Source organism: Castor canadensis, chromosome 10 (genome assembly GCF_047511655.1).
Source record: "Castor canadensis chromosome 10, mCasCan1.hap1v2, whole genome shotgun sequence".
Taxonomy (NCBI): Eukaryota; Metazoa; Chordata; class Mammalia; order Rodentia; family Castoridae; genus Castor; species Castor canadensis.
In genome coordinates this window covers 11,450,352-11,460,477 of record NC_133395.1, presented here as the reverse complement: position 1 = coordinate 11,460,477, position 10,126 = coordinate 11,450,352, and the positions used below count along the sequence as shown (strand labels likewise).

General features: G+C 41.1%; 1 long non-coding RNA gene across 1 annotated transcript in view; it reads left to right on the top strand.

The window, feature by feature from the left end:
• The first annotated feature begins 2,279 nt into the window (after positions 1-2,279).
• Positions 2,280-10,126, top strand: part of LOC141411579 (uncharacterized) — a 37,781-nt gene continuing 29,934 nt past the window's right edge. The window contains exons 1-3 of the long non-coding RNA XR_012436418.1: positions 2,280-2,614; positions 3,124-3,172; positions 5,659-5,713. This is a non-coding gene — a long non-coding RNA (uncharacterized lncRNA). The remainder of the gene's footprint in view (positions 2,615-3,123; positions 3,173-5,658; positions 5,714-10,126) is intronic.

Here is a 10,126-nt window from a genome sequence, read left to right as displayed (position 1 = left end):
AGATGTCTCCCTGACAGATGCTTCTTTGGGTGTCTTTTCTGCTAAACAATATCAGAGCTAATTTAACCTCATCATTTGCCTCTTTTTCCTTCCTAAGGTTTGTAGTCCAAGTGGTAGCCCTCCCTGCAATAGACCATAGGCTCTGTCTGGTAGCGGGAATGTCACCTATTTCTTTGCTTCAAGTTTCACTCCGTGTTTAAAATGCCATGAGTTTAAAACTCAGTTTTAAGTGAGCACTTTCAAGAAGCACTTCCTTTCCTGCTGCCAGACAGCGCTGCTCCCCAACCTCTTGGCTGGAACCCTCGCTTTCGATTTGTTTGTTTCACACATTTCCCTAAAGAACGGGGCTCTTTGCACTGTTTAATTCTGCTTTTAAAATGCACCGTTTCTGCTCTGAATCCTTCTCCGAAACAAATGGCTATCGAAAGTGGATCGGATTCGTTCCAAATACTAGATTTGGATCAATATTCCCAGGCTACAAATATTTGTTTAAATGGTTTTGGTCACAGAAATTACATTTTTTTTTTTGCAATGTATTTTCAGTTGAAGTAGGTTGCCTGAATCTCTCATCGTAAACAAAAAATAGCGATTACCGTCTGCTTAGACCTTCTTTTATTATTATTTTTAGCCCGTGTATCATTACCTAACTGGTATGTGTTCTTCTGTCCAGCTCTTGATGATCTAGTTGAATTTTAGACATTGTGCCAAGAAGTGTATTTGAAGCAGATAAGTACGTATAATACAAATGCGTTTTGTTAGACCTGATGGATGCTATTTTTCTTTTAATAGGTTTGTAGCAAACTAACACAATAACACAATGTATTCCTTTTCAAGGTACATTGTTGAAACAGGTCTATTAAGAGCGCGTTGAGCTATTTCTCGCTTCTATTGAACAGTCTGTTGCTCAAACACAACAGCCAACAAACGCCAGCTGCCTCAACAAAAGTAGAAACCTAGCCCTTTTATGTAATGTTTTAACAGAAAGGGTAGCTCTGTTTAATTAAAAACATTGATGATTCAGTGAAACAATGGAAACTCAAGTTCAAGTGGTGCTCTATTGATTTAAGATGATTTTTACTAGCAATGGGTATAATTCATTTTTCCCTCCAGCTCTCTCGTGTAAAGGGGTTCCTTCTTGGGGCATTATTTGGGTGAATAGGGAAAGACAGAGATGGCTATTGCCTTAGAAACCCGATTAACACACGTTGCTTTGAGGGTAAGGTGTTTAATTTATAAGTGCACCCCATATTTTTTGTCAGTTTATTCGCGGTGGGGAAGCTTTGAAAGTAGCTCCTCTCAGCAGGTTAAAAAGTGAAGTCTGCGTCCTGGCATTTAAATGTCTTTGTTATTGTGTCAAGCAAGTTGTTGAAAACTGCATGCCCGGAATACTAAGGTTGGGCAGCTAGGGGAGGCAAGTTGTGTGTGTGTGTGTGTGTGTGCGCCCCTGGGCGCAGGGCTGTGTGTGCGAGGACAATTATTTTCATCAGCTGCTTGCTAGTCCGCGCCCGACTGCTCCTCTTTGCAGAACCGACGGCCTCCCGGCTTTCAACTCTGGAAGTGAAGCAGGACGAATTCCTCCATGGAGACTCCCTCTTTGGGAGTGTCGAATTCTCTGTGCCTGGGGAGAGGGACTCCATCAAGGATACCCGGGTCGTCCCTTGGCAGGGGAGCGTTCGACGATCGCCAGGTTCAGGGTTTCGCCCTCTTGAGAACCTCGTGGGGTGGCCGGGGTCGGGGCGCCGGGGACCAGCGCCCAGCAGGAGGGCTGCGGCCTCGGGGTCAAGGTGGACGGGAGCAGGTGCTTCCCGCCGCCGCCGCTGCCACCGCCACCTTCCCGACCCGAAGCCGGCACCGAGCCGCCCAGCCTCGCGCGGAGCTGCGTTTCGCACTTTCTCTTCATCTCCGCCAGCAGGCCGGGATTCACAGTCCTGGGAACCTAGGGAAGGCGAGGGACTCAAGAGAACGCGGCTCCCGTCCACTCCCTCCAGCAAAGCAACGGCAGAGAGGGCCGCGAGTCCGCGAAGCCGGCCTCCAGGAGGCTTGGTCAGGCGGCTTCCCGGTAGGGCGGGGCGGACAGCTAAAGGCTATGGCCTCCATGGACCCTATCCAGCAGCCTGGTAGGACCCCAGGGCGGGGGCTTTGACGGGAGGCCCTGGTTTTACCGGCCCTCCCAGCGGCGGCCCAGGCCGCCAAGGCCCGCGCGCCAGGCCTCAACAGGCCCCGAGGGCCGCACTTCCGCCGTTCCCGGCGTCCTGCGCGCCCAGGGGTGAAAGGGCGCGGCCGCCCAGGCTGGCTTCGGGGGACCGCGCGCTGGGCGGACTCTTCCCGGGGGGCCAGACGGCCAAGGAACGGTGAGGCGCAGGTGCGATGGCGGCCCAGTGTCGCGGAGGAGGCAATCCAGGAGAATGAGCGCAGAAGGAGACCTGGGAGGGGAGCGTCCACATGGGCCCCTCAGGCCCAGAGTGAATTATTTAAGCCGTTCCTGGTGTTTAAAGAGGTTTTTCAGTTTTTAAAGAATGTTGTAAAAAAATATCAGCCCTTGTTAACTTCCTCATTACATGGTTTCTTTTCCCCTCAGCTGAACAAGCCCTGTTTCCTGAGGCCGAGGAGCTGTGTAAGTGTTTAAACATGTGTCAAGTGTCTTATAAATAATACAAATTCATAAAGAAGAGAAGGGAATTTAACTGATACCTGGAGCACTTGGCACGGCTGCATTTCACCGAGAGGTTATTTTTGGCTGTGAAATTGTAGCAAGCAAAGGGCCTTGAGGTTGTGGCTCCTCCTGGAATGCTCTCCTTCACTTGGCGAGTTGGGTTTGGGTATGAATGTCCTGAACTAGAAACGCCTTTTCCATCCATAAAGGAAGTTCAAGTGTTCTCAAAGGTGTAGTCCATACTCAGTATTTTGGAGTCGGTTTTCTTCTCAGCCCCTTTCCCTTTGTCCCATTTTCTCTTTTTGCTCTTTTTCCTTCAAAGTATTTTTGCTGTGACATTGATAGGATCTTCCATTCTTGTTAGGATGGAAGTCTTCTGGTCCAAAAGACAGTAGGAAAGATGAGCGTTGAGCTTTCATTTGGGATCTGGACTAACCATTTTAAGTTATTGTGTTCATTCTCTTACCTAGAAACGTTTAAAAGGGAAGGTTTTCCTGACGTATTTTGAGAACTGAGAAGGTAAGAACAAAGTATTATTTTACAATAAAATGGTGTATAATGTATAGAAATTAAACTGTGGTGGTCTCCCTCTCCTTCCTAGGGAAAAAACAAAACAAACAAAAAAGCTTTAGGGTTACTCCCTTCACTTTGGTTCCAGTGTGGCATTTTTTATATTGGCTGTCATTCTTAGAAAGATTTCTGTGGGCATTCTATTTTTAGCTATTTAAAAATGTTTAAAGACAAATGTAGAAATTTTCAGTCATTAATCAAATATTCTCATAAAGTAAAAAAGTCTTAATTTTAAAACATTATACATCGTATTCAATGTGGTAGATTAGCAAAAATTGACCACATTACAGATTTGAACAATAGGTTATAAATTCACCTGTCTAAATGATATTCTCCCACTGTTTTTGTTGTTATTATTGTTTTGTGCTTTTGGTCAGACAGGAAGGAGGGGTTGGTTTGAAATCAGGACCTCATGCTTGGTAGGCAGGCACTCTACCACTTGAGTCACTCTGCCAGCCCTTTCTTGTATTTGGTGTTTTCAAGATAGGGCCTCTCCAACTTTTTGCCCCAACTGGCTTTAAACCACTATCTTCCTGATTTCTGCCTCCTGAGTAGTTATGATTATAGGCATGGGCCACTGGCTCCTGGCCGTATATAATAATATATTATATTAAAAATTTAAAAAAAATTGGTGGTACTGGGGTTTGAACTCAGGGTCTTGTGCTTGCTAGTGAAGCACTCTACCAGTTGAGCCATGCCTCCAGCCCCAGTATATTACATTGTTAATCTCTTCTCCACTATTTACCTCTTCCATAAGTTTTGCCATACTCCATGGTTGCCTCATCTGTGTGTACTATTGATATTTCTGCTGAATGTTGTCCCTCTTATCAGAAATCTCTGTTGTGTATTGTTTCTGCTGCTTCTGGAGATAGATGGTGATGACTGTACTGGTAATAATAGAGATGCCAAAGCTTTATGGTGTTCGTTGTTGAGTATCTGATGTACTTTGGCCTATAATGTACTCAGTCACTGGTTTTAATATAAACAGGTATTTTTATTTTTACTTATCTCTGTCTCTCTTCCAAGAACCCAGATTTGAATCCAAGATGGTCTGAGCTAGAGATAATTCCTAGCATTAGAATCTATGGTGCATTAAATTACTCCTCTCCTCTAAGCATCAAAGCTCCTTGTTTCTAGATTAAGCTACCTGATCTTCTCTTGGCATAAGAAAATGTTTACTCCTGGGAGGCTTTTCAGTCTCTCATGTAAATACATTTCAGGTGTATTGTTTTCCTGTTCTTCTACATTTGATAATGAACCCCAGTGATGAAAACAGCTCAGACTGTATAGTTAGAACATAGATGGGACTATTACCTTTCCATACAACCAGTCAGGAGGTATAACTAGGAGGATAGCAGTTCAGGCAAAAATCAAACACCTTATTCAAAAAATAACTAAACCAAAAAGAGCTGGAGGTGTGGCTCAGGTAGTAGGGCATCTGGCTACCAAGTGCAAGCCCCTGATTTCAAACCTCAGTACTGTCAAAAAAAAGAAAGACATATCAATATATTGTTATAGTGTGCAGAGATAGGTAAGATAACAAAGAAATACCATATAGGTTAGCAGCATATGTATGGGCAGACGTATAAGACAGAAGAATGATATTTTGAAAGAACTTAAAGAGTATAATATAACCCAAAATACTATACCCAGCTAAACTATTATTCAAAACACTTTGTATGGTGTGTGTGTGCGTGTATGGTGTTAGAGATTAAACCCAGGGCCTATGCATGTTAGACAACAAACTTTTCACTGAACTACACCTGCCAGCCCAGCAAAAACAAATTCAGATAAAATTTACCTTCCACAGACCTCTGATAATTATTGCAGGGGGTATAGGATATACAGGAGGAAATCTATTAAACACAGAAGGAGCGGACTAGAAGAAGAAGTGGTATGCAAAGAAGTTGATTGCCAACATGTAAGGATATTGAAACAATTATTACATAAATAATAATAATGACTAATTTAGGGTATTTAAACAATGCTGGGAACACAGCTTACCAAAAACTGAGAGAAGATAAAATAGACAGTAAATGTAAATGATACAGGATATGTGTATATGTGTATACACATGAACATAATCCATTATCTAAAACTGTTGAACAATCACTTTTTTTTTTGGTAGTATTGGGGTTTGAACTCAGGGCTTGGCACTTGCGAAGCAGGTGCTCTACCACTTGAACCACACCTCCAGTCTATTTTGCTCTGGTTGTTTTGGAGATGGGGGTCTCTCAAACTATTTGCCTGTGCTGGTCTTGAACCTTGATCTGCCTGGTCTCAGCCTCCCAAGTAGTTAGGATTATAGGCATGAGTCACTGGTGCCTGTTAAACAATCACTGTTGCTTCTGACTAAAAGGGAATGATTGGTACAGAGTGTAAGCCACTATAAAACTGTACAAAATACATAAAACAACTGTTTTCCTACCTTTCAGTTCGGGTTAGCTGGCACTGCAGGACTGTATCTGCTAGAGAAGGGAAACACAGAAGGTAAGCCTCATGATTTCCCTGATGTTTAATGGGGAGGCACTTTCTAACCCATGGCGTAGGGAGATGGAACCCATGTCAAACATGACAGTCTTCTGGGTTGAAGAGATGGAGGTTGAATTTTTGGGTTGTTGAGATTTGTGATTGCTAGGCTGGGGTATCAGAGCTGCACAGAGAAGCAGCTTCAAAAATCTACATAAGGACCCCTAAAGTCTTTGGCAAAATACAAGTTGTATATGCATAGGGAGAGACTCTGCAAGACCTGGCAGAAAATAGCTATGGTGATCTGCTGAATGGAGATTCCAGAGATCACACTGTGCTGGTAGATCTGTGCTTCTAAGCAGCCACATGGGAGACCCCTCATTAAATATTCTACTTTGTAGTTTAGGAGTATGGCTATCTAATATTAGAGTAACATATCTTTAAGGCCCATGCACACAAAATTTTAAATTTAGCCTTAAAATGATTGAGTTGACTTGTCAGGACAAAAATATCTTCCAGAACTAAGCTGTTTAAAGACAAATATAATCCATAATCAAAACAATAAATTAGCATGCTCAGTACCTAACATAAATGTTCAAAATTATTAGATACAAAGAAGCAGGAAATCTAACTAGGATAAAAATAATTAATAGAAACAGACTGAGAGTTGGGTGCTGGTGTTTCACGCTGTAATCCTAGTTAATTGGGAAGCAGAGATCAGGAGGATCACGTTCAAAGCCAGCTTGGGCAAATAGTTCATTAGACCTTATCCTGAAAATAACAGGACTGGAAGAATGGCTCAAGTGATAGAATTTCTGCTTAGCAAATGTGACGCCCTGAGTTCAAACCTTAGCACTGCCAAAAAAAAAAAAAAAAAAGAAACAGACTGAGAACTTAGCATGTGAGAGAAGTGTCAGAAATAAGCAGACCAGAACTTAATATGACTATTATAAATGTTTAACAATTAAAGAGAAAGAAGGATCTAAAGAATAAACAGATGGAGAATCCCAGTTGAGATATGGAAACTACTTAAACCAAATACAAATTCAAGAGTGAAAAATATGATATCTAAAGGGAAAATTATACATGATGGGTTTGATAGTAGTTTTTCTATTGTTTTGAAATGGGGTCTTGCTGTGCTGCTCAGGCTGGCTTCAAACTCCAGATTCTCTTTTCTCAGCCTCCAGATAGCTGGAATTACAGGTGTGTGTCACTGCCTCTGGCTTGACAGTGGATTTGACATCAGTGGTGATGTTAAGAGATGGTAGGCTCTTTAAAATGTAGAGCCTGTAAGTGATAGAGCACCTACCTAGCAAGCATGAGGCCCTAAGTTTAAACCTCAGTATTGCCAAAAAAACAAAAAAGAGTCTGCTGGGTGCCAGTGGCTCATGCCTATAATCCTAGCTACTTAGGAGGCTGAGATTGGGAGGATTGAGGTTTGAGGCCAGCCCAGGCAAATAGTTTGTGAGACCCTACCTTCAAAACAACAAGAGCAAAATGGATTGGAGGTGTGGCTCAAGTGGTAGAATGCAGGCTTTGTAAGTGTGAAGTCCTGAGTTCACCAAAAAAAAAGGTAGAGACTAGTAGGTGATTGTTAGATTATGGGGACGCTGCCCTCAGAAGGGATTAACATAGTTCTCATGGGACTCTGGTTAGTTTTGGAGCAAGGGTTAATATAAAAGAGCAATTCTCACCCCTCCCTGGTCTTTCTGTCTTCCTATCTTGCCATATGACTTCTTCCTCTTGTAGAAGGTCACCATGATGTCATCTGCCATGTAGTGACCCAGCCCAAGTAGTCCTCACCAGAAACAAAATCCACAGAGCCCTCCAGTTTTGGACTTGCAGCCTCTAAAATTTTGAGTTAAATAAAACTCTTTTCTTTATAAAGTACTGAGCCTCGGGTATTTTGATATAGCAACAGAGAATGGACTAATACACTATCCAAATTGAAGCAGAGACAGCAAAAGGGCTGGGAAAAAAGAATGAAGTGTCAGTGACCTGTGCAGCAAGATGTGTGAAACTGGAACCATGTAAAGTTAGGGAGACTAAGAAAAAATATTAAAGCAGTAGTGGCTGAAAATTTTGACATATTTGAGGAAAACCATAAACCCACAGATCTAAGATCTTCAATAAGGCCTAAGTAGAGTTAACAAACAGAAACACACCTAGGCACATCATAGTTAAATTTCTTTGATTTGTTTTTATTTGTCTGCCATGTTGGGATCAACCCAAGGCCTTTTGCATGCTCTGCCACTAAGCTGTCTCGTTCAGCTCCATAGTTACATTTCTAAAAACCAAATACAAAAAACATTCTTACTGTTTTTTCTTACAGTAAGAAAATATCATCTATAGGGAATATTGAGAGGAATGGGTCCTCACCAGAAACAGTGCAAACCAGGAAATAAGGAAGTAACTTCTTTAAAGGGCACAGAGAAGAAAATGGAAGCACGTTTTAATACTCTTTTTTTTGTTGTTTATTTTATTATTATTTTGTAGTTCAGGCTGCCCTTGAGTTTGTGATCTTCCTGCCTTAGTCTCCTGATTGCTGGACTTACAGGGTGCCATGCCTGGCTCTAAGTTTCGTTTGTTAAATACAAAGTGGTTCGACATTAATTCATGTAGACTGTGATAAGTTAAGAATAACTTATTATTCTAGTTATTAAGAACTGGTTATTAAGAACTAGTTTTCCTAAGAATAATCAGTAAAAAATAGTGTGAAGAGAAATAAATAAAAAACTGTTAGACGACATAGAGTTGAAAAATAAAAATAATCTAAAACAAGTCAGTGCTGGGTGCTGGTGGCTCACGCCTGTAATCCTAGCTACCCAGGCGGCAGAGATCAGGAGGATCAGGGTTCAAAGCCAGCCTGGGCAAATAGTTCATGAGGTTAAAAACCATCACTAAAAAGGGCTGGTGGAGTGGCTAAAGGTGAAGGCCCTGAGTTCAAACCCCTGTACCACAAATAAATAAATACATACATACATACACACATACATAAATACATAAAATAAAATAAAGAGAAAACAAAAACAAAAACCAAGATAGGACTATTAGAAAACAAAAATGGTAGACTGAAACCAAACAATGTCAATAGTTGCTCTAAATATAAATAGACCAAAGATATAAAATAAATGACAGAGGCTGTCAGTCTAGATTAAAAAAAAAACAAACCAGAAATCCACTCAGGGCCTGCACCTTGAAACACTCCACCAGTCCTTTTTTGAAGGATTGTTTTGAGATAGGGTCTCATGAACTGTTTGCCTGGGTTGGCTGCAAACGGCGATCTTCCTGACCTCTGCCTCATGAGTCTCTAAGATTACAGGTATGAGCCACCAGTGCCAAGTCATCTGATCTTTGACAATGGTTTCAGAAACATACATTGGCAAAAAGCAGCCTCTTCAACAATTGCTGTTGGGAAAACTGGATATCCTCATGTAGAAGTCTGAAACTAGATCACTCTCTCTTACCCTGTACTAAAATAAATTCCAAATGGATCAAAGATTTTAATGTAAGAATTGAAACTGAAACTACTACAGGAAAACACAGTGAAAACCCTTGAAGATACAGAGACAGTAACTCCAATAACTCAGGAAATAGGAGCAATAATTGACAAATGGGATTGTATCAAATTTAAAAAAGTTTCTGCACATCAAAAGAAATAACTACCAGAATGAAGACACAGCCTACAGAATAAGAAAAATCTTTGCCAGCTATTCATCTGAAAAGAGATTAATATACAGAGTTAAAAAAATTAAGCACCAAAAGAACAAATGACCCCATTAATAAATGGGCAAGTGAATTGAACAGACAATTCACAAAAGAAGTTAATATGGCCAATAAATTCATGAAGAAATATTCAGCATCCTTAACCATAAAAGAAATGCAAATCAAAATGACACTGAGATTCTATCTTACCAGTCAGAATGGCTATCATTAAGGGAACAACAAATGTTAGCAAAGATTGAGGGGAGGGGGAAGATCCCTCAGACAGTGTTGATGGGATGTAAATTAGTGCAACCACTATGGAAATCTGTATGGAAGTTCCTAAAAAAAAAAAAAAAAAAAAATAGAACTACTATATGGCCTGCTGTACCACTTCTGGGCACACATCAAGGAATGTAAGTCAGCATACTGTGTAGAGACACCTGCACACTTGTGTTTATAGCAGCACTATTCACAATAGCTAAGCTATGGAACCAGCCTACGTTCCATTAACAGATGAATAGATAAAGAAAATGTGGTATATATACAATAGAATATTATTCAACCATGAAGAAGAATGAAATTATGTCACTTGTAGAAAAATGGATTAAACTGGAGATCATATTAAGTAAAATAAGCCAGACTCAGAAAAGCAAATACTATATTTTCTCTAATTTGCGGCTATATATATACACACACACACACACACACACCAGGGAATATGACAAACAT